This window comes from Columba livia, chromosome 1 (genome assembly GCF_036013475.1).
Source record: "Columba livia isolate bColLiv1 breed racing homer chromosome 1, bColLiv1.pat.W.v2, whole genome shotgun sequence".
In the NCBI taxonomy this organism is placed as follows: domain Eukaryota; kingdom Metazoa; phylum Chordata; class Aves; order Columbiformes; family Columbidae; genus Columba; species Columba livia.
Genome location: NC_088602.1, coordinates 30,626,117 through 30,648,005, shown reverse-complemented (window position 1 = coordinate 30,648,005; position 21,889 = coordinate 30,626,117). Strand labels below are relative to the sequence as shown.

Here is a 21,889-nt window from a genome sequence, read left to right as displayed (position 1 = left end):
CAAAACATATATGCCTCAACTACTTCTGTAACTGGAGGTATTTTACTGGTAAAAGGCAGCAATTCTTCAGTTACACTAGACATTAGTTACAACACTGAGGAAATACGAAATTTACACCTCACTGGATTTGCCTGTTATAAATTAGCAGTTACTGGGATAATCTAAAATTTTGGGTTTTAAAACTTCTCTTATTTTATGGTACAATTACTTCCTACAAAAAAACCAGTGCTCTTGAAGGCAGATTTGATTAAGGATAAAAACTGGATTCCAGCTGAAAGCTAGAATTGCTAAAGTCACAACATGGTCATAAAATTTGTTGTACTGTACTGTATTTTGCTGAGGATAAAGTCTTACAGTTTTCACTCCTGAATTTAGTATTTAAACAAATTTACTCAATCCAAGAGCAGTTACTATTTTAATTTCAATTGTTTATGTAAATGGTTAGTTAAGATTATTCATATACAAGTAGATAGGCTATGATTACTCTGAATGGATTTCTCAGTTTCAGCCAAATTAGTACTTCTAGTGCAAAGCAGGACTTGCAATATGAGTGTAGCACAGTCCATATTAATTATTCTCTAGTGTTCACCGTTTTACTATATAATATCTATTTACTGACAAATGGACAAAATAAATACAATTTCTGACCATTCTGGTACAGGTGTGGGGCTCTGAAGACCATTTTTTCCTGTTTTCTGCATCTTTGCTTGTCAGGCAGCTTGTTTATTAATGCTTTTAAAATGAAATTTTGTACAGTACCTTGAAATTCACTCAGCTAGTCTCTATTCTTTAACACATCCTCCCAACAAAAAAAAATAAAGTTATTTAAAAATAAACACTATATCATCCATACTTCAGTTTTGGATTAGCAACATTTCAGTTGGAGTAATTCCCAAGGCAAGAATATGAGAACAATACTATGTGGAGAATTTATATAACTCAAATGATCAAGGCTGTTGCAAACTCAGCTTTTTATACATATTTTTGAACACTTCATTTCCTTCTGAGTACAGCTTGTGCGAATACTTTTACTTAGTCTTTTATAATTTCACAGAAGGAGTGTAAAGAATAATTATTTTAACAAGTAAAGAAATATTGAGCAAACCCAGCAGAACAGGCCTATTTTGAATAATCTAAGTTATACCACTGTATACTTTTTAAAAATAAAAAACACATGTAATAAGAGAAATGTTAATATAATATATACCATGCTTATGCTCCATCAACCTTCCAGAGAGAGTTTTTCAGTCACAGGAGTAAGCCATTCTCCAAAATCAGCTCTCTATTGAAAGGTCGAAACCTGCAATAAAAATGTCATGTATTATAACATATTTCTAACACCCACAGTTTCATGGTTGATCCCCAAACATAGATGTAGGTCATCGGCTTGACCCTCGCACTGTCTATGTTACAGGAAATCCTAATTTTAAAAATACTTTTTTTTTTAAGCAAACTGACTTGATTAGGAACACCTGTGATATGCCTACTTATTATCAGAAGCCTCCTGTAACAAATCAGATTAGCATGTTTCTGCTTTCATTCTTCCCACAGCATTTTAAGATGAAAGAGGAAGAAAAAAAAAAGGGGGGGGAGGAGGGGAGGGTGTTGTTCTCCCTTCCCCCCCACCAAATCTCTCCCTCCGCCCTCAAACAAGCAAACAGGTAAGTATAAACTACTCAATGGAGATGTGATTAATGCTGCTATATTTCCTAAAATATGCTATTGACTGTTAAGTATTTAACTTCCAGTATTTTTCTTTGAGGAGCTTCAATTTTTTTTGCTCTTCAAGGCTGTACCATTATTGCCTTTATTAAAATGTAGCCTACAAATATTTGCTACTTTAAAACATATAATTGAAATATTACAGTGATAAAACACACTTTGAGTGATGAAATAAAATTTTAAAACTTAAAACACCTCCCCCACAACACAAAACCAAACAAACAGAAAACCAAATCATGAGAGTAATTAGCCATGATCAAGTAAGAACAAAGTATAACTTGATAGAGGTAGTAACTATAGCCAAATATCTACGGGAGGAAACAATGCATTCACACAGCCAAATTCTTAAATTTATTCTAACTTTATTTTGACTTTTTCACTGCAGATACCCTGACGAGACACATCCTATGCTTAATAAACGAGCAGATGCCTAGATCAGGTCACCTGTTTACAAATATTTCCATAAATTTGCTCTTTATTCCTTGAACATATTCCAGAAATAACTAAAACTTCCCTCACAGGCGTGGAACTATAATTAAGCACCCTGCTTTAACAAGAAAAATGGATTTGTCTTTATTTTCATGTATTCCACACATCTTTTATTACACCTTCTAAAAAAAAGTTTCTGTTCTTAAACCAGAAACACAACAGTTCTTCTGAAAAGCCCCCCCCAACATGTTTATATTGAGATTTAACATACTTAAAGATAATATTGAAATTGGACTTACATAAAACCACTTAAAATTAAAATACAGGCTTAAGCCCTATTCGATGTGTAATTATCTTTTTCTCAGACCAAATCTTCAAGTGAATTTTAGTTAATGCTAAATAAAATAATTAGTTGCAACTAGATTCAATGTTGAAAAGTTTATTACAATCTATTTACTGTGGATACACTCATTGCAGCATCTGAAAACAAACTAAAAATTCACGGGATGAGTGGGTTCTATTTCTAACAGTGGTTTCCTTTAGACATTAATAACGATCACTGAAAGTCACTGCTATTTTTCAGTTTTGAGCAATCTAACAATATCGTCCCCAGTTTTAGAAGATATCTTGAGAAACTTATAACAAAATAAGAGCTAAATGTATATAATGCACATTTTCTACTGTTGTGTATATGTGGTAATTAATGTGTATGGGGTCACCCTTATACACTAGCAACAGTTCATTATTGAGATATGGAAAAGTGAGTAGAATTGCATAAAGTCATGAAACTTAGTATGCTCTATAAAGAGAACCCATTTTTTAAATGATACACTAAAATATTATTAGATGCAAATATTAAAGTAAAAAAAGCTGCCAAACTTTAAGTATTATCTGCACTAGAGCTCAAATTCTGCTGCCCTCCTCCAATATTCGTGCAAGCCTGCTGGAGCTCTCACACAGCAACATACGAAGCTAAGATCAAAACTATTTCTCAGTTGTGATGCTATCAACTGTCTAGTGAATAGATATAGTCCAAAGTTTATTAGAATTAGAGTGTTTAAAAAACTTACAATAAAGGGTTAAAAAAAAATAATTACAGACATTGCCTTACACCCTATTAAACATGGGCAGAAATTTTTGTGCCTAGCTTATTCTAACCATTTCCGAAATTGTCCAGCATCCAAGACTAAGATATTTTTCAATAAAGTTATTTCTTCTGAAACCTAATTTATCTAGCTTGTTATGTATTAACACATCAGTTACCTAAAAATTCTAGGTAACTCCTGCCAACAATGCACAAAACAAAAATAAAATCGCAAAGCAAGACTTTCACTGAGTAAAAAAAAAAAAGTTGCCAGAAATCTGTGGCTACACATCTCTACTCTGTCTGATGTCCCCTTAATATTTGTGGGGCATATAATATTTTTTCTATCTTTAAAACACATTATAAGTTCTATTAAAAAAAATAGATGTTTGTGAGAAGAGTCACAGAGTACTATGTACAAGAGTAATTCAGGCAGCCTGCTCAAACAAAGTTTTCCAAGTATTAGTGATAATGGGAAAAAAAAATGAGATTGGGTGTTTAGAACTTGTAATAATATATGTGTAAAAAAAAATAATTTTAAAAGACCTGTGGGAAACACTTATTGGTCTACACAAAGTTATTTTTAGTTTTAAAAACTTCATCATAAAAATATTTTTCTGTTTGTACATAAAAGCCTATAATTTCATTCCCTATTTCCTTCACAGACAGTCAAAACTAGTCCAAGATGCACTCTTTGACAGTTTGTAATGAATGTAAATTACTGGAATGATTTGCAATGGGCCTTTAGGTGTGGGTGGATGACTGTATCTACAAAACAGAATACCTGCAGCATATTCATAGAATATACTGATAAGCTTCTCAGCTCTCCTTTATATATTCAGTAGTTAATTGCTTCCCAATGCCAATAACAAAAACCAATAAGGTCCTATAAAAGAAATGCTGTTACATGACTACTTTTTATGTAAAGAAAGGTTGTGAGCTTGTTCATATGTAAAAGTGTTACAGAAAAGTGTTGATACACCTGTTAGGGATGGCTTTTGACATTTGAGATGGATGAGATGTGCACCTTGCCTGCAGTGTTCACAAGCAGAGTGTACATAGACAGGTAGTGTGTATGCAGCTCCAGTTTGTACTTCACTGCAGAATCTGACTTATAAAGATAATTAAGGAAATAAAGATTACAATTTAGCAGCAAAATTCCTTCCATTACATTTTAATGGAATAGTAGAAAGTTCAGAATTCCAGAAGTTAAGCTAAAAAGCTTAACAACCAACCAAACAGAGAAAAAGAACCCTATAACACGTTGTAATCGTATATATAGTCTGCTTTTAAAATGTTACTACAACAGGTTTCCCATGCCATATTACCCTAACACATGCAAAAATCACATATAGTCACACTTTCAAACTACTCTTATTTCTTAAAATTAAAAATCTCAGAGTTACTGCAAGCTTCAGTAGATTTGTATCTATAAAATGCAAGGGTACCTCTTGGAAACCTTCAGTACAGCTTAGTGGGTTAAAAAAAAAAAAAAAAAAAAGAAAACAGAAGCTTATTTGGACTTTTTCCTAAGAATCAGGATAAAGGATTAAGACTGAAAAGAAATTAAAAAAACAAAACAAAACACACAACACAACAAAAAAACCCACAACTACCCCCACACTATGCTATATGGTATACCTAAGCAATATTTTATTCAGCATAAACCTTTAGCTTTCACTTATTGATATAATGTAAATATATATGTTTAGATCTTTAAGTTCATTTGATATTTCCTCTGAAAGTAACTTTTCCAGGGCCAAGTAATCCCAGTTAATGTTTGACATTTTAACTAAGGTAAAAAATGCAAGCAGTTCTACGAGAATCTATTTAAGCTATGTGAATTTTTTTCCTCAAATATCTCAAAATAATGAGTACATCAAATATAAGAAAGGAAAACCTACTTAACATACACTACATATTGATATTACATTGCTTACTGCTTTCATTTTAGCCACACCCACCCTTATGTAATTGTAAAATATGGGAATGGTGCAGCTGATAAATAAAAAAGCTGAAAAGAACAGTTGTTTTATGTAGTCGAATATGTGCTAAGCACAGATTTTTATTAAAATAAAAATAGGTATAAATTGTATGCTACTGAACACGTCTGTCAAATAGTGGGAAAAATGCATATGCACCTGTACAATACTGAATTATAGATTTATTTTTCTCTAAATTTGCTTTGAGTCAGGACAGTTATTTCCTTGAAAGTGAAAGTCAGTGTCTGTAAGCGCACTTCCACTGTTGAATAGTGTAAATCTTTTCAAATCCTGATATTTCGAAGTGTACACAGCTACAATGAAACAGCTTTGTGCACATTCCCATACTAACTGTTCAAAACATTTCTGAAAGCATTCTGAAGGAAACGATGTAAATCTAAAGAAATAAGTGTTAAATTTCAATAGGATCTTACTAGTATCACAGTTTCAGAGATTAAACTGAATTTTCTAGTTATCAGGGCATAAAGGTACAAATTGCAGAGACAAACGAGGCAGTTATTTCCAGGAAAAAATAACTGAAAAGGTGTAATTTGTGTAGTGGATTAAAAGAATCCAGTGAAACTAAGGATTCGAGGCAGAAAAACCTGTGTACCTTGAATCACAATCCAGTTGCCATGCTGGAAAAGCTAAGTTTTGCATTTCACTTTAAGACTACACGCTCCCAGCCATGTACACAGAAATCTTTTGTACAGCACTTCTGCACCCCAACTCTTCTCTACGTCCCTCCTACGTTCTTCGGTTAACTCGTTATTTTCAGCGGCGAGGGTGCTCAGCGCAAGGCGGCCGTGTCTGGCTTTGAACGCCGGGGAGGGATGTGCGCGGGGGGGGAAGGGGGTTGGAAGTAGGGGGAGAGGAGCGGGGAAAGGCTGTGACCCGGTCCAACCTCCCATCCTCAGCCTCGCGTCCTCGCAGCCAGCCAGGGGGGGCAGCAGCCGGTCCGGTATCTGCTGAACGGACGCCTTAACGGGGGCCCGATGCTGCCCCTTCGCTGCGCATCCTGCGCGCCCGCCAGCTCGACGGCAGCCCCGAGTGCACGCCGATCACACGGCATCGGGGAAACTATCCATACGCCTTCCTGCCTCCGGAAAACAAATACCAAAAAAAACCCCTCCAAAACAACATAACACTAACAAAAAAATAGAAAATAAAAATAATTTAACCCCCCCACGGTCGGGCGGCCGAAAGTGAAGAGGGAAGTAGGAAGAGGAATAAAAAGTAACGCTAGAAATTGTAGCTGGGAAGGAGTCCGTTGGCCTGCCAGCGCTCACCGCGCTGCTATGGAGCTCCCTACCCGCGTTATCCCCGCCTGCGCTCCCACTCGGGAACCGCCGCCACGAAAAGATGTCTTGCGTGTGTGTGCGCAACTCCGAAAACGCGAGCGCCCACGCCAAACCCAGCCCCGAGAGGGTTAAACGGCGTCGTGAAGGAAAAGGCACCGTGTCACATATTAAGTGTGTGCGGCGGGGGAATCGCTCGGCAGATAGACTGAGAGAGCGGTCTCGGCGCCTATCACAATAAGCACGATCGCGCTCGTACAGCTACGACAGACCGAGAAGCTGCCGGCCACCGAGAAATGACATAGAAACAGCCACCAAAAAATAGCTAAGCCAATGACAAATAGCGACCCGGGTGACAGAGACAGAGAATTTTGTAGGCGGAGAAGAGGAGGTGAATGGCCAGCTCCGAGCCCAGTCTAATACTGCGATATCTACGGGGAGGGTATTTACTCGGTTTTGGGGTGTGTGGGAGGAGAAGAAAAACACCTACAAATAGCTGGCACGATTCAAATGGCCTCGGATTATATTTCCCCCCTCTAGTTCAGGAAGGAAACTCGCGTTTTAACGCTAATATGGGGAAAAAAATAGCCCTGTGCAATAGGCGATGAACAGCACTTTGGTCCTTCGTTAATACCCAAAGGGACAGAGATGATAAATGTGATAGCATGTGGCAGCATAACCGTCACCCAGGTTTCTGCTAAAGGCAGCTCTGATATCGTGACACGGGAAATCAAGCGCTTAAGTGGGAGGTGGAGAAAGCGCTTAAATGAAGAAGTTAATCTGCTAACATGGAAAGGAAACAAGCAGAGGAAAAATGCGAAGGTTGTCCTCACATTTGGGGGAGGGGGAGGAGGGGGAAAGAAGGGAGAGGAAGAGAAAGAGCGAAGGGGCATTAATCCGGGTTACGAAAACACGGGGAAAGAGGAAGGGGTGGTGGGAGGGGGAGCAAGAAAGGGAGATGTGCATATAAGTGGGGAAGTCATCCTGGCTGCTGCTGCAGAGCTGGGAAGCAGGAGCCGCCGTGTCCCGAGCGCCGCTCCGAAATTTCCACGGCGGAGAGGCGGGGGAGAAGGCGGGAGGGAGGGATCCGCGGGGGGGTGGGGGTGGCATGGAGCGGGGGGAGATCAGAGGAAAGCCTGTCATGTTATGTCACGGGAGAGCGGGGCGCACACCGGGGCCGCGACGCGACCCTCCGCTCCGGCTGTCCCGCGCCTCCCGCCCGCCCCGAGCTCCCCCCGCCGGCCTCCGCGCCGCTGTCCCCCGGGGCGGGCCGCCGGGGGTGGGAAGCGGGGCTCCCGGGATCCCCGCTAGGGTGAGATGCTGCCCGCCGCCGCCCCGGAGAAGCGGGGTTACCTGCCGGAGGAGGCAGCCGCTCCCCGCCCGCTCCCACCCTCTGAGGCTGAGGGAGGCGAGTGACAGATCCGCCCAGGAGCCAGCGGCGAGACCTGCTGCCGCCTCCGGGAGCCTTCCGCCTGCTGCCCGCCGGGCTCCTGAGGCGACTTTCCCCGGCAAGAGGGCGGCGGCAGGTCACAGGTTGCCCCCGCTTTCCGAAGACGGGCTTCCCTCGCCCGCCCAGTTCCCTCTGCCCCAGCCGCGCCCGGTCTCCCCGGCTCTTACCGCCTATGCCGGTGGCGGCACCCGCTCCGAAGCGCGGCGGCGGTGGTGGCGGCGGTGGTAGCGGCGGCGAGGGGGAAAGGAGGGGGGGGCGGAGGGAGGTGACTTTTGGCAGCAGGCGGCGGGCGGCCCCGCGAGCCGCGGCTCCCCCGCGGCAGCGATGCGATCGGGCATCACTCGAAAATGGCGCCGAAAGAGCAGGGCTCTTCATTCAAATTCGTTAGAGCCAGCCCCGCTGCCCTGGGGCATGCCGGGAAGGGAGGGGGGGCTGGCGGGGGGAGCGCGGCTCGGGCTGAGGCAGCGCTACGGACACGGCGCTCGCTGTCAATGCCGCCCCTCCCCCTCCACCCCCCCCGCACTCCCCCCGCTCGCAGCCAGCGCGCGCTCCACGCCCTCCCCGCTAGCGCGCGCTCCCGCGCTACCAACCCAACCGCCACTAATGGGGAGGGGGGGGAAGGAGGAGAAGGGGGGGAGAGACAGGGAGAGAGAATGAGAGGGGAGAGAGAAATGTCACCCGGAATCCCGGCCCGTGGGGGAGAGGTGGCGCGTTAGAGATGTGTGTGGGAGAGAGAGGGGGAGCGAGACCTCCGCCGGCCCCGCGGACTTGTCAAGGTAAAGGCGCCGCGGGAGGGGGGGGGCAGCGCGTTTTGGGAAGGTAGGGAAAGGAAGCCGGCGGGGGTGGGGGATGTGCGCCTGAGGAAAATATGAAGAGCGCCTCCCCCCCCCCGCGCCTTCGAGGACCCCCGCGGCTCCCGCAGCGCTCAGGTTGCAACCCCCCCCGCCCCAGGCGCGCACCCCGCCGCAGCCGGAGGGTTCGAAGCGCTCGGCGCTTGCCCACATCGCGCGGAGGCACCCGCGGGCCCGATCCCGCCCTAGCAGCCGCCGCTCCCCCTCCCCCTCCCGCCGCCTCACGCGCTCCGCCGCACCGGCTCCGCGGCAGCGGCCCCGCTCCCGCCCGCCGCGGCGGCAGCGGCCCCGCGACCCCCCCTCCCCACCTCCCGCCCCAACCACCACCCCTCCCCGCCCCCGCCCGGGCTTGCGAACAGCCTCTGGCGGAGCGAAGCTGAGCGGGGCTGTGTGGGCGCATCTCTTAGGGCAGATTGGGCCCGGAGTGCCGTATGCTGGTCATTTGAAAAAAAATATCTCTCCGAGGAACTTGACGGAGCGAGGTTCAACTCTGAGAGCGCTCCCGCCTCGGCTGCTCGCAATGCTCGGGGGGACAAACGTGAACTTTCATTTTCACGCCGAACCCACCTCCCCCCCTCCCCCGGACCCAAGTTGTGACGGATCATAAGGTACCTGATAGTTGGGTTAGCGCTCCTGTCCCCATTTCACAGACGGGGAAACCGAGATGGAGGTCGCTGGCTGCGGAAAGCCAGGGAGGGCAGGCAGGCTGCGGTGCCGCCCGAAGCACCGGTCTGCACTTGACTTTTGACTGCTGAGGGATTCTCTCCCGTGTGTGAGCTCTCCGCGGGCTGTGCCGACCCCTGCCTTTGTACAGACCCAACGCATCCTTGCGAGCGTGCGAGCGGCTCCTCTCGATTTTTTACTTCAGTGGTATTTTTTTTTTTTTTTTTTTTTTAATCTGGTCCCGCTTTTTAAAAGGGAAAGGAAAGCAGTCAAAAGCCGAGGCCTCAGATCTGCGAGCAGTTGTTCCCATGACTTTGGGCAAAGATTTTCAAAAGTACATAATGAGAGTTTGGGAGCTCTGTTCCCACTGACTTTCAAAATCTTCCCTGCACGTCTGTGAGCTGGTCCTCTCAGACTCAGTTGGACTACTTGCAGACGAACGTTAGCAGGCTCAGGGCCTAATGCTTCTCTTGCTTCCACTGCTCCCTTTTACAGCTACACTGACAAAAATATAAGCAGAACAAGTTTTGAACGGAGAGGTAATTTCTGTCTTTTTTTTTTTTTTTTTTTTTTTTTTACACCAACTGACACAGTAGAAAACAGCAAGCTTTTGGGCTCAAAAAGCTTAGACCATCATGGCTACGAAAACGGCTGCTACTCAGAAAATATGTAACTCTGGAGCTCCTTAGTGAAAAAGTAGTCAAAGGCAACATGTAAGTAATTATATAGCTAATATACATTTATGTCACTATATTTTCCTTGGATTTCAAGTTCAGTATTGCTAGAGAAATTGATTACTAATTTTTTAAGGCAAGTTCTCAGTGAAAATTAGATGAAAAAACTTCACTTTGTAAAACCTTTCTGTTAAAAAGGAGAAAATATAAATTATTTGAAGTATTTTTACATTTTTGCTGTTATTTTATTAAAATTACCATGCGTGAAATTTTCAGAAAGTGTGCCTTTCGACTGGAAAGAATGGTAGCAAATGTCTTCTGTTTTTTTTCTGAAGGTTATGTGCCTGTGAGAACAGGGATTTGCAGTAGGAATAGCAGTGAAAACAGTAAAGAAAAATATAAAATTATGTTGTTGCTGATACCACTTCTCTGTACTTAGATTATGTATAGTTTTGCCGTAAAATAATTTTAGTTATTATTTTTCACCCATTTTTCTACCCATTTTTCATATTAGAATAAGATATAGATGATAGTATGTCATTCTGTTTAACAGGATACGGTATCCTCTTGTATGAATCACACTATTGTTCTTTCAGATGTCATTCCTAAGGTTTCATTAAGATTTTTAATGAAAGTGTGATTTTTACACCCTCTAATATCCAATATTTGCTCTCAGATTCCATACTTAATGCACATAAGTCCCAATACTGTACAGACTGAAATGTATATTATTATGTGTAAGCACACTGAGTAGTTCTCTTCATTATTATGCTCTTGTATTTCAGACTTAAGAAGCTAATAGTGATATTACACAATCATTATTCTCGGTATTACTTAAGACTGCACAAAACATAAACCTAATGTAATTATCTTGATTTACATCTTCCATTCATATTTCTGGGACTTAAGTTACATAATGCACTGTTATAATAATTTGAGGATCAGAATGGGTAAATATTTAACTGAGTATCAGAAAAAGTGAGAAAGACAATTGCCATAGTCTGAAAATCTATGTAATACAAGGTGGATATTGCATTCTCTGACTGTAGCATCTGGGCGAGGGTCATCAGTTTGTTTTCTCAGTGACTAGGGAAGCCAAAAAGTCACAGCAGGAACCCAGCTGAGGGTGGAAAAGAGAGGAAAGGGCTTTTGAGCCTCACCAAAAGTGATGTCAGTTCTTTAGATCAAATTTCCATTCCAGACAACTTGGGCTCATCAGAATGGTAGAAGTCTTATCTGCTGTGGTAGCAAATACAAGGTTAAGCTGCAGTTTCTATAAAGGACTCCTTTCCTCACACAGTTGTCGTTACAGCACTACCTGGACACCTTCTAGTAGTGCTTGTCCTCTATTATACATTCTTATCCTTGGAACATGTCATTGCATTGTCAGAGAATCTCCTCGTGCTGTAATAAGTGACAGGACGAGCGTTTGTCGTATTATCTATTCTCTTGTCACCAGGGGAAGTCGCATGTACAGCTGAATGTTTTCAGCTTATTTTATTTGTCTTTTCTTCCATATATGTGTTATGTATTTATGTTAGTGAGGCAAGGTCAAAGTGACGTTTTGTTCTTCAAGCAAAATGCAGTTAGGTTTCTGATGGCCCTTAGCTCTTAGGCACATTAATTCCATATATTTGCACCAGCCCTGAGAAAGTTCTGTCTCTAGAAATCATAGCTTCTTCCTGTTTTTTGCACAAGTTCTCTTATGTCAGAAGAGGGAAACTGTTGACAACTGGATGCAGTCTAGAGACTTAGTAGGCATTTCTTTAGGAATCATGGATTTAGGCCCTGGAGGATCTTGAGACCCTGTATTTGTAATTTAAAATCCTAGGGAAAATGAGTATAGAGTGGAAGAGAGTGACTTACAATAAACCACATTGCTGAGGTGACATCCTCTCAGCTTCCTGTATTTGGAGTTTACAGAGTTTGGAGTATCCAGTTTCATACTTGGATATACTGAATTGCCTAGGTCCAGTTGAGAGGTGGCAAAACCAAAGCAAGGTACTTCTCTGCCAAAATGTCACGGAAGCTTATAGCCTAGTTAGGGGTGATTAGAAGGCTGGAGGCTGTCTTCTGACTCAGGCACATATTACTTTACAAATTACCTTGCTGTGTGTTTTTAAGATTTATTTTACAACCATGAGGATTAGAGGAATTTGTTGTAATAAAAGCCGGCATTGTGTCGTTACCATGTAACTTTTTAGTTAGGTTCTTTGGCTTGCCTGGGTACTTGCATATTATTTCATGACCTTCATCTGGTCCATTTCCTAGGTAAGTTAGACTAGTTGGAGGGCAAGATAGATCCACATGTAGTAATAATAATAATAATCTTTTTTCAGTAACTGCACATCTACGTATTACTTTGGTATTCTGTGTTTATATGGCATATGGACATACATCCCACGGGAATTCAAACATTTTTTAAACTTATTTTTCTAATATGAGCCCTGCCTTGCACCTGGTGCTCATCCAGCCTTCTAGATCCCTGTTACAGGTTCATATAAGCCTCACTTCAGACCTTCTCTGTAAGTTTGATATCAGTTGAAGTTTAAAGTTTCAGTTTAATAGCCTTGTAACTGTAGTTGAACATCCTCTTTCATGTATGAGTTTCCTTCTGTAGCCATTCAGTCTCTGATTTATCCTAACAAATATAGGATTTGGAATTCATTACTTTCACAATTTCAGTCTGCTAGCAATGACAGGGGTTGTAATCCAGAAAGGACAGAAGTGTACAGCATTTACTATTGTACGGTGAAAACAGGGTTCTGAATTTGCCGGTATAGACCTGATCTAGGGATGCTTCTGTAGGCAGTAAGGACTGCAAGAAGTATGTGCTGGTTTAGAAGTTGCATCTGCTTTATTAGATTTCCTATAAACTTCAGATGAAAGAAAACCTAGCAGGTTTTGTACTGTAGACTACCTCCCAATTTTTCAGTAGCCACCTTTCAATTTAACTTTTCTTTTTCAACCTCTAAAATGCTCAATGTAGCATAAAGACTAATGGTGTAGTCAAAATGTTTGATTTACTGTATTTCATTCAGATATTGTAATGTTGACTCTAACATAGCTATAGGCCTGACTCATAATAATGAACATATCCCTGAGGATTTAAGAAAGATTTGTTATTAAACCTAGGTTCCATGGTAAGGTTTTGCCAATGTGGCCTAACTGTAACTTCTAAATATTTTAATATTTTTATGAATTTAGTCGTTGTGAAAAGTGCTGGCTTGGTATCTGTGAAAACTGAAGCCTATTCTTTATTCATGGATTAATTACAGCAGAGCAGTTGCCAAGTGATCTTCTCCACAGCACCCATGAACTTCAGCTTTGAACTGAAGAGGACTCATCAAATGGTGAGAAAATAGTGTGGTTGTCATGCCTATTAAGTTGAGGGGATGCTCTATAATTTTTTTTCTTCCTAGCATTGATTTTGCTATTTAATAGGTATTGAAGTTAGATATTTTTTTTTGTAGGGTAATTGCTGGGACCATAATCTAATTTCTCCTCCTCTCCCAAGTATTTCAGCTGTTAATTTCTCAAGCTTTGCTATCTTCTTAGATGTCCTTGACTTTTCAAAAGGAATAAGTTAGTGATACTCTGAATTCATTAGCTAATTTCTCTATTAGTTGGTTTAGCCTTCATCTTGTGCATGTGCTTAACTCTGTTCACATGAGTAGTTTTATTAGTAGCACTACTTAGAGGAGTGAAGTTCAGATATGTGGAATTGTTTGAAAGATTGAAGCCTAAACTTTGCAGATATATATGCCTACATTTAAATTAAATGCTACTGAAATGAATGCAGGAGTGAGGGATCTGGAAATGCTTTAGCTAGTAATAATTTGTTTCCTCTTATGCAGTTGAATTTATTTATTTTCAGGCAGCTTGATGTAAGTTGTTCATTAGCTTCTCTAGTTTCTTAATTTCTGGGAAATTTTGAAATCTGAGCTTCAAAACATTTATAAAATTTTAGTAATGCTCATAATTCTCCTGAGAAAAACAAAACATTGTTGTATTCAACCATTTTATGAAAAAGTGACTGTATCCACAGAGGAACTAATCCTGTCTCTAACTTACTCTCTTAACGCCCTACTTTCATCAAGTAATGACTCTTGTATGTGTGGATTTATTAAGCACACTTCTTAAAAACAGGGAGTTTCCTTTTTTACAGCTATAGATAAAGGGTGGAATATTGGTAGCAGGGTGTGTAAGAATATAATTGTTTAGTGTTGATATTAGCTTTCTGGTCATTTAGATACATGACAGCTTAAAATAGCAGTGCACAAAATTATCCAGATCGTAGTGTTTAGAAGTTCACAGGGTGCTGAGAGATGCCCCAGACCTTTTTTAATTCACTTCTTGATCTCAAAAAGTGGCTTAATTTCTATTTTGCTTTAGTAACTGTATTGCAGAGTAAGGAGTGAAAGGGACAGAACCTAATAGCATCTTATGATTTCCATGTTTTCTCTTCTCTCTCTGTGGTTGTTACCATAGAGATTGGAATATGGGATGTTAACCCTTTCCCAGCTGTTTACCAGGTTGGGTTTGGAAGGGCAAATGTGTTTGCAAAAAGCAAAAGAGATGGTGAGCCCTTTGTACCAATAACTGAACTGCAGCCTGTGTTAAGAATTACTTTAGTACTGTTACCAAACTCTGAAGTAATTTAACCTTTGCCAGTTATTTACCATTTAGTGTATTAATAATATTTAATACTTAAGCCAGAAAGAAGCAGTAGTTTTCAGGCAGAGTGCATTGAGATATAACCCAGAGGTCATTTATTTTTACTACAGATTCAACAATGTATTTCTTTTTTCTTTCTCAGTCACTCTTTCTTTAGTTTTCTTCTTGAGACTTAATTCTTGAATTAACTTTAAGCACTTAATTATTTACATTCTGCTTCATCAAACAATTAATCTTGTACTTAAGTCTCAATACTTGCATGAGTATGGCTTTTGAGGGAAGAGTTAGAATCCACATTAGTCTCTCGCTCTTGTACTTGACTTTGCCCATCTGATAACGGGTAGGCTCAGTCCAGACTAGTGCCTAAGTGTGAGTCTGCATATTTGCAGAGTAAGGAGTATGGGCTCAGATTTGAATTCGTGCTTGATACTACAGGCATAGGGAATGATTACACGATAATTTACATTTGTTTTCAAATGTAAGCACTTCTTCAGTTGTTTAGCTGAGCTGAGTTTAGATATTCCACATGCTTAAAGTGAAATGGTTCAAGTTAAGTGGCTTAAAGGTTTTCCTAAAGCATTTTTGGAATTGATGTACTTTTACTTCAATAGAAGAAAAGATAAGCCGATGTCAAACAGTTTTGAAAATCCCATTCTCGTTGCTCTGCTAAGAAGATAATTTTGTTTCTTTTATTCAGTCTTCTTTTTGGCTAAATCACTTTCACTTCCCTGACTCTTCTTATACCCATTGTTCCTGCTAACCTCTCCTCTAATGTCCAGTTTTCTATTAACTTTTCCACACTGACTATTCTTTGTCTCTCTTTACTGAAGTTTTGGAGAGGTCATTACACTTTTTTTCAGTTTCCTACTTCCATCACTTCCTGGAATCCAACAACAAATAAACCGCTCTGATTTCAACAATGCCTTTTTGGTGAGAAACATACAAGTCAAAATTTAGTGCTAGAGGAGTAGAAAGGGTAAGCAGAGCATTGTGGATGCCATTGATGAAAAGGGGAACTGGAACTTGCGTATTATTAAAAATTATTCTCTAAATTGAGATTTCAGGATCCGGATCCAGGCAGTAGGATCAGGATTTTAAAGTGATTCTGTAAAAATAAGTATGCTTGTTCTAGAAAAACAAAACAAAACTCAAAAACCAAGAAAAAATCCCATGAAAGTCCAGGTATACTGAAAAGATTCATTAGACTTAATGTCACTGTTCTTTTATTGAGCTATGTATCACTGAACTTTTCTTGAGCCTTAGGAGAGGCAGCATGGAATTGGAAGAGAAGTGGGGATCTTCATGAAGGGCAGTCAAGTGCAGTTTTGGTAAGTTCAAAAAATAGATATAAAATTCTATTTCTGTTACGTTTTCACGTTTATGAAGCAGCATGTATTTAGGGCCCTGTTCACAGTGTCAAAACAAAGCCAATTTTATTGAAACAATTTCTACATGTTCTGGATTCATTTATGCTATCACCATGTAAAAATCTGTGTTCTGTTATAACTGAGTTTGTGGTGTAACTCCTGAATGAAAACAATAAGTGACATAAAATTAATCAGTTATTTTCACAGTGATTATGCTACAATGTTTTCATGCCCAATTTTTGAACAAAACAAGATATACAGGATTGTGTTGTCTCCTAATAACTTTTGAATCCACCACTTAATTTCAGCTGCATTTGATATAGAGACAGAAGTCACAAAGTCACGTTTCTACCATTTGAGTGAAATTTAGCAGGTGGGAGTAGAAAAGGGACTCAGATTTGTGCTCCCGGGGTAGAAAAAGCTGCAGCATGGATCCAGAAAGTTTCTGTTCTATTCAGCCTGTTGACTTGCCAGTCAGCATGCTTTGTTAGTCTGCCAGTTAACGCATGTGTAGCTCAGACCTAGCCACAGTGTGAGCTGCCTCTTTTTCTTTGAGAAAAGTCAGAAGCTGGTGTTTTCTGCAGGAATTTAGGGAAATCTGTTTGGAAGGGAAGGGGAAACCAGCCAGGATAGTGTCAGCCTGCGATTACTGCACAAGAGTGTTGGTGGCACATACAAGCATGCTGATAGGAAACTAGACTTCATTACCTCTGCTAGTCCTGAAAAAAAAAAAATAGTGTTTTTGCCAGGGCCTTGTAGTCTCCCAAAACATTTATGAATCATTCCATTTTATAGTAGTTTCTATACCTGGGTTAGATGCATGTTTTTCCTGTCCACGTCAGAGAAGGGAACTGTTGAGACAGCTTCAGTATATTTAATTTCTTTGACTGGATGGCAGCTCTGAGCTATTCCTTAGACTGTCAAAATTGTAAAACTGTATTTTCAGCTCGCCCCAGAAACTGACTGTAATTTGGACTGCAGCTATGTGTCCCTGACCCATCCTACAACCTACACTCTTGGAACAGTACAGGAAACATGCATTGTATTCCAATTAACTTCCTTTGTGAAGAAAGATGTGAAGCTAGGCACAGGGACAGAAAACAATATTAGGATCTGTCTGCATCAAGTTACCACATTGTATTGCGACTTGGGAAATGCTAAATCTGTAGCTACATGATTGTCCTGAAAGGTATGGTCTGTCCTTTCTTCTCAGTGAGAAATGGGCAGATTACACTTGACAGAGATATTGGCTCACTCACTTTGCAGGCTCAGGTAGACAGCACTAACTTGGCAGATGTCTGATATTTTTAAATTTTCTGTGTCATGGTAGATGGGAACCAGTTTTTAAACAGAACTTAGCACTATAGCACTGCTCTTTAGAAACAGTTGAATTTCTCAGAATAACAGAAGCCTAAGAGTCATGCATATGAAACAAAAAATTTAAAAGCAGTACATGAGAAAAAACACTCCAAATCCAATATGGTAAGACAACTGCCTTGAAATTTGTCATGATGTTTGAAATATGTATTTTAAATATTTTCATTTGTCCTTCTGCCCAGTTGAAAACCATCAGCCTGGCAGGAAGGAATGAAGAACTGCGATGCTCTTATCCATTTTATGCTTATTTTCATGTCTGTTGTTTCACTAAATCAAAGCCAGTAAGAGAACAACTGGTGAAAAAATAAAAGACTGCATTCCCTTTATGTGCATCTTCTGATTCTTTGATTCTTCTGTTAGATCCCAGCTTTTTTTTTTTTTTTTTTTTAATTGTTGTTTCCCTAATGCTGTCTGTATTAAAGGAATGAAGAAATGTCTTCAGCATCTTTCTAGGATCTAGTGGTTGTTCTTACAACCTTTATCCACCAATACTCTTGCACAGTGTCACCTGTTACATTATTTCGTGGAACCTCTGACTAACCTGGTTTTAAATGCTTTATAGTATATAAAAACATTGTAACTTATAGTATTTTCCTTTTCAAGTTTAACATAGATGTGCTTTTAATAAGAACAGTAAGGTCAAATAATGAGTGTTAAGTTTGGTGTGAACAGTGAAGTGGTGATATATTCTTGTTTAACATTATGTTGTATGCTTCCTGTGTTTTAAATAATTACTTATAGTTGATTTTCGTAAGGATTTTTTGTTTTAAAAAAAACGATCCTTTTTAGTCTAAAAATGACAAATATTAAGCTACCTTTTTCCATGTGTTTTCGAAGACCTTGGTCTTGCATGCTGCTATATGTGGTCAGATACTTTCATGATCATGAAGACCTCCGTAAATTCACAGGCCTATGCTGTGTCCTCAGAATGGGTGTTGTGGGACAGATTTTAAGAAAGCTTAAGCACTGAAAAGTGAGTTGCATCATAGACCAAATAAATTAGGCTAATTTCTTTATAGAAAATAATAATTAAAGTTTTATATTTCAAATACATATCAGTAAAAGCTCCCATAATGTGCTGTCACTACATATAAAATTCTTAAGCAATTTTAAGCCAACATTCTTTAAAAGAGGGAGCTAAAAATTCCTATAAATAATATGCACCTTAAATATGTATGGAACTCCTTTATTATGTGCTAAATGCTGTAATAAAACAGGCTATCAGTAGGTTTTGCTGCATGTTACTAATTTGATTTTTTTTTATCCCAATATTTTTGCAGGTGTGTGAAGGAACAGGTCCTGTTTTCACTGTTGTTACTCCCACATGGGCGGACTCTGTAACTGATTATGTCTGGGTAGGGCCCTATTGAAATTAAGGAGATTCTACAATAGTGCAGGGTTTTTTTGTGAAAGTTCTGTTGCAAGATCAGGACGCTACTGTGACTCCTTACTGTGAATTCTGTCAGTGTATCATTGATTGTGCTGGAACCTGCCTTTTGGGATAATGTAAGTCCTGCTTTTCCCCCAAATGTACTTTAGACATGAAATAATCATAAAACATTTCTAATTGGAAAAGTAATATAATTTACATGCGTTCTTTTAATTATGTTTTTTTGGCAGTACCAAATAATATATTCCTCAAAACTTCTTAATGGCACTGAGACTTTGTGGATAGTTGGTCACATGATGAGAAAATTCAGCTGTAAGTACATTGAAATGATTGAATTTTTCAATAGTTAGTCTTTACTGATGTTGACAAACTAATACTGATAAAAAGGTGAACCAAGAGGTTTAAATTACGTCAGCTGACTTCAGTTCTTTCTAGAAAATGTATACTATATGTCCATTAAGGATTTCATTATTCTTGAGTAATTCACCAGGTGAACCTGGAGTCCTTCCATACTGCTATTAGGTAGGGAGTTTTAATTTGTTTTTCTTTATTTTCAGAATAGTGTCTCTGACTTGCTCTATATTTTCACTCAGAAATTTTTTGAAATTTATAGATCTATAAAAACTGTTAATACCACCAATATTTGTGTAGATATTGCAAACAGATTTACTAACATAATTGTTTTGCTGAGTTGAACACTGAAATGTTAATAAATATACGCTTGTGTCAATGTAACTTGATTAAATTAAATGAAACTAATCTGGCATTATGAGTGGATTTGATCATGCATGCTCATTAACTATAGGCTTAGGCAGGAAATATATATTTTATTGTACCCAAGTACTTGGTGCTTAATCAATAGTAATTACCCATATCATATGTCAGTGGATTCACCCAAAATAACTATAAATATCTATGCTTGGATTAAGGAGGAAGTTCTTTTCTTGTAGCTATGGGTACAGTCATTGCTATGACTTCTATTTTTATATCCAAATGAGCAAAAACTACATGTAGGTGTTTTCCCTGTATAACAAAAGGGGTATTATAAACTCCATGCCCTTTTTTATGACGCTGTATTTCCTTACTGGTATTCAAATACAAGAATGTTTTCAATGGCATCTTAGTATCTGAAAAATGGAAGAACTAGAAATATTGTTGAATTTGTGGATAATTATTAAGGGGCTGTAAAGGTCTAGAGGAGTTGTATGTTAGAACAATTAGAGATCCTTTCCCATGGAGTATGGACACAGATAATAATTGGTAAGTAAAGATTAAGGAGGACGGGATATATATATATTTATATATTTTTTTTGCTTGGCACAAGAGCAACATGAAATTAAAGTAGTTTGAAGAAAGAGTAAGAACAAAGAAGAAATCATAAACTCACATCAAAAGCAGACTAAAGAGTTCAATTTGAAAAAACAAAAGTGGACAGCAAAAATACGCCCGAAAGGAGAAAAAAATGCATAACTACTGGTATTTCTCATTGCACTGAATATATGGTACATTTCAGTTTAAAACTTTCAATAAGTGTTTTTCTCCAATTATTTTCTGTTAGAGGGGAGTATATGGGCTTTGAAGAAGGCTTGTTAACTAGTTGTGAATTACCTGTATAAACTAGTTTAAAAACTTAAAAGTGATTCTAGATTCTAGATTTTGCAATATAAAATTGAGATTTTTTTTTTAATCTGAAATTAAATCAAGATTTGAGAACATTGGATGTTTCATTTTGCATAAAAAATCTTGATCAGCATATTTTGGTTTTAAAATGTTCAGACCTAATGGATTACTGTTTTCGCCTTCTACATCCTATTGGCCATAGTTATTCTTACTTGCACTGAGTTGGGTAAAAGAGAGAAAAGGAGAGGGAGATGAGGTGATTGCAAAAAGCTCTCAAACATGGCCCTCCAGCTGCACCCGCCCAGTCCTGAACCAGGTCAAAAGAGGTGCCTCAGAATAGGTCTGGTTTCAGAAGAGAAAAGAGAGGAAAATGACGTGCTAGTGAGCGGGGTGTGAGGAATCCCGTGGATGTTTTGTAAGTATCTACTGAGGCAGATCACCTAGAGGTGACTGCTTCTGCTTCCTGAGATGTCAGCTTCCTAGTACTTTGAAGGAGATAATGCTGGGGCACACTTAGGTTCTGCTTGCAGTAGTACTACTACAAATATTATTGGGAAGAAAAGGAACTCTGAGCTGTCTCCTGGTGTAACCAGCTCTCCACTACTCACTGCTGCTAACCCCCATCACTGAGCACCTGATCTGATTGTTTCGTTGGCTTAGCCCATGCTGTAAATGACTGAAGCTAGGAGAGAGGCAAGAAAGCAGATATCAAGACAGGGAGTTGATGTGGAATATAGGGATTGGGCATTTGCTACACAGCTACACATTGTGTGGACTTGGGAATACTTCAAGAGCTGGAATATGAAACTGCAGCAGAGAGACTGAGTTTCCTTTAGTGGCAAATCGAGGCGATAGCCCTGTTTCTGTGCACTAAGGAGGAGCAAAGGAATGTGCCTGAACATCCAGCATGATAGTAGCTGTAAGTTGTGAGATCTTTTTCTCTGCTGCTGTTTGCACTTGGTGTGAATTGTGACTGTCCTGTCTTCAAGCTGGCTGTAGCATGTTTTTGTTTATGTTGAATGAGGCACTCGTCATATTATGACCTCACCAACATTGTTTTTCTTCAACCCTTGAAAGTCAAAATGTAGTACCATAGATAGCTGCAATAATTTAGTAATAGATGTGACATGAAATAAATTTTTCATTTCACAATGTTTATAGGAAAAACAATGTTTTATGTGTTTCATATACCTCCTCCCATCTTCTTTTCCATTCATAAGCAGATATACTGCATGAAAATTTTATTCAGCAGTGCCCTCGGTTCTTTATTTCCAGTTACAACTATTGGTCTTTTGTTAGTAGGGT

The 21,889-nt window shown here is 39.8% G+C and overlaps 2 long non-coding RNA genes across 68 annotated transcripts in view; one reads left to right on the top strand and one right to left on the bottom strand.

Annotated features, from left to right (window-relative positions):
- The window catches only part of LOC102090642 (uncharacterized), a 105,034-nt gene that overhangs the window by 46,041 nt on the left and 37,104 nt on the right, over nt 1-21,889 (bottom strand). For 23 of the 27 annotated variants that reach the window (XR_010470522.1, XR_010470535.1, XR_010470526.1 and 20 more), the window contains one exon: nt 1,208-1,300. This is a non-coding gene — a long non-coding RNA (uncharacterized LOC102090642). Of the gene's footprint in view, nt 1-1,207; nt 1,301-9,428; nt 9,980-21,889 lie in introns of all 27 variants that reach the window. The other 4 variants (XR_010470537.1, XR_010470513.1, XR_010470511.1 and 1 more) reach the window with 2 other exon arrangements.
- LOC102090459 (uncharacterized) overlaps nt 7,874-21,889 on the top strand; it is a 95,821-nt gene continuing 81,805 nt past the window's right edge. For 4 of the 41 annotated variants that reach the window (XR_010470489.1, XR_010470479.1, XR_010470491.1 and 1 more), the window contains exons 1-6: nt 8,237-8,741; nt 10,073-10,192; nt 13,432-13,506; nt 16,094-16,158; nt 18,855-19,080; nt 19,195-19,276. This is a non-coding gene — a long non-coding RNA (uncharacterized LOC102090459). Of the gene's footprint in view, nt 8,742-8,863; nt 8,895-9,166; nt 9,425-10,072; nt 10,193-13,431; nt 13,507-16,093; nt 16,159-18,854; nt 19,724-21,889 lie in introns of those variants that run through there. The other 37 variants (XR_010470467.1, XR_010470449.1, XR_010470468.1 and 34 more) reach the window with 30 other exon arrangements.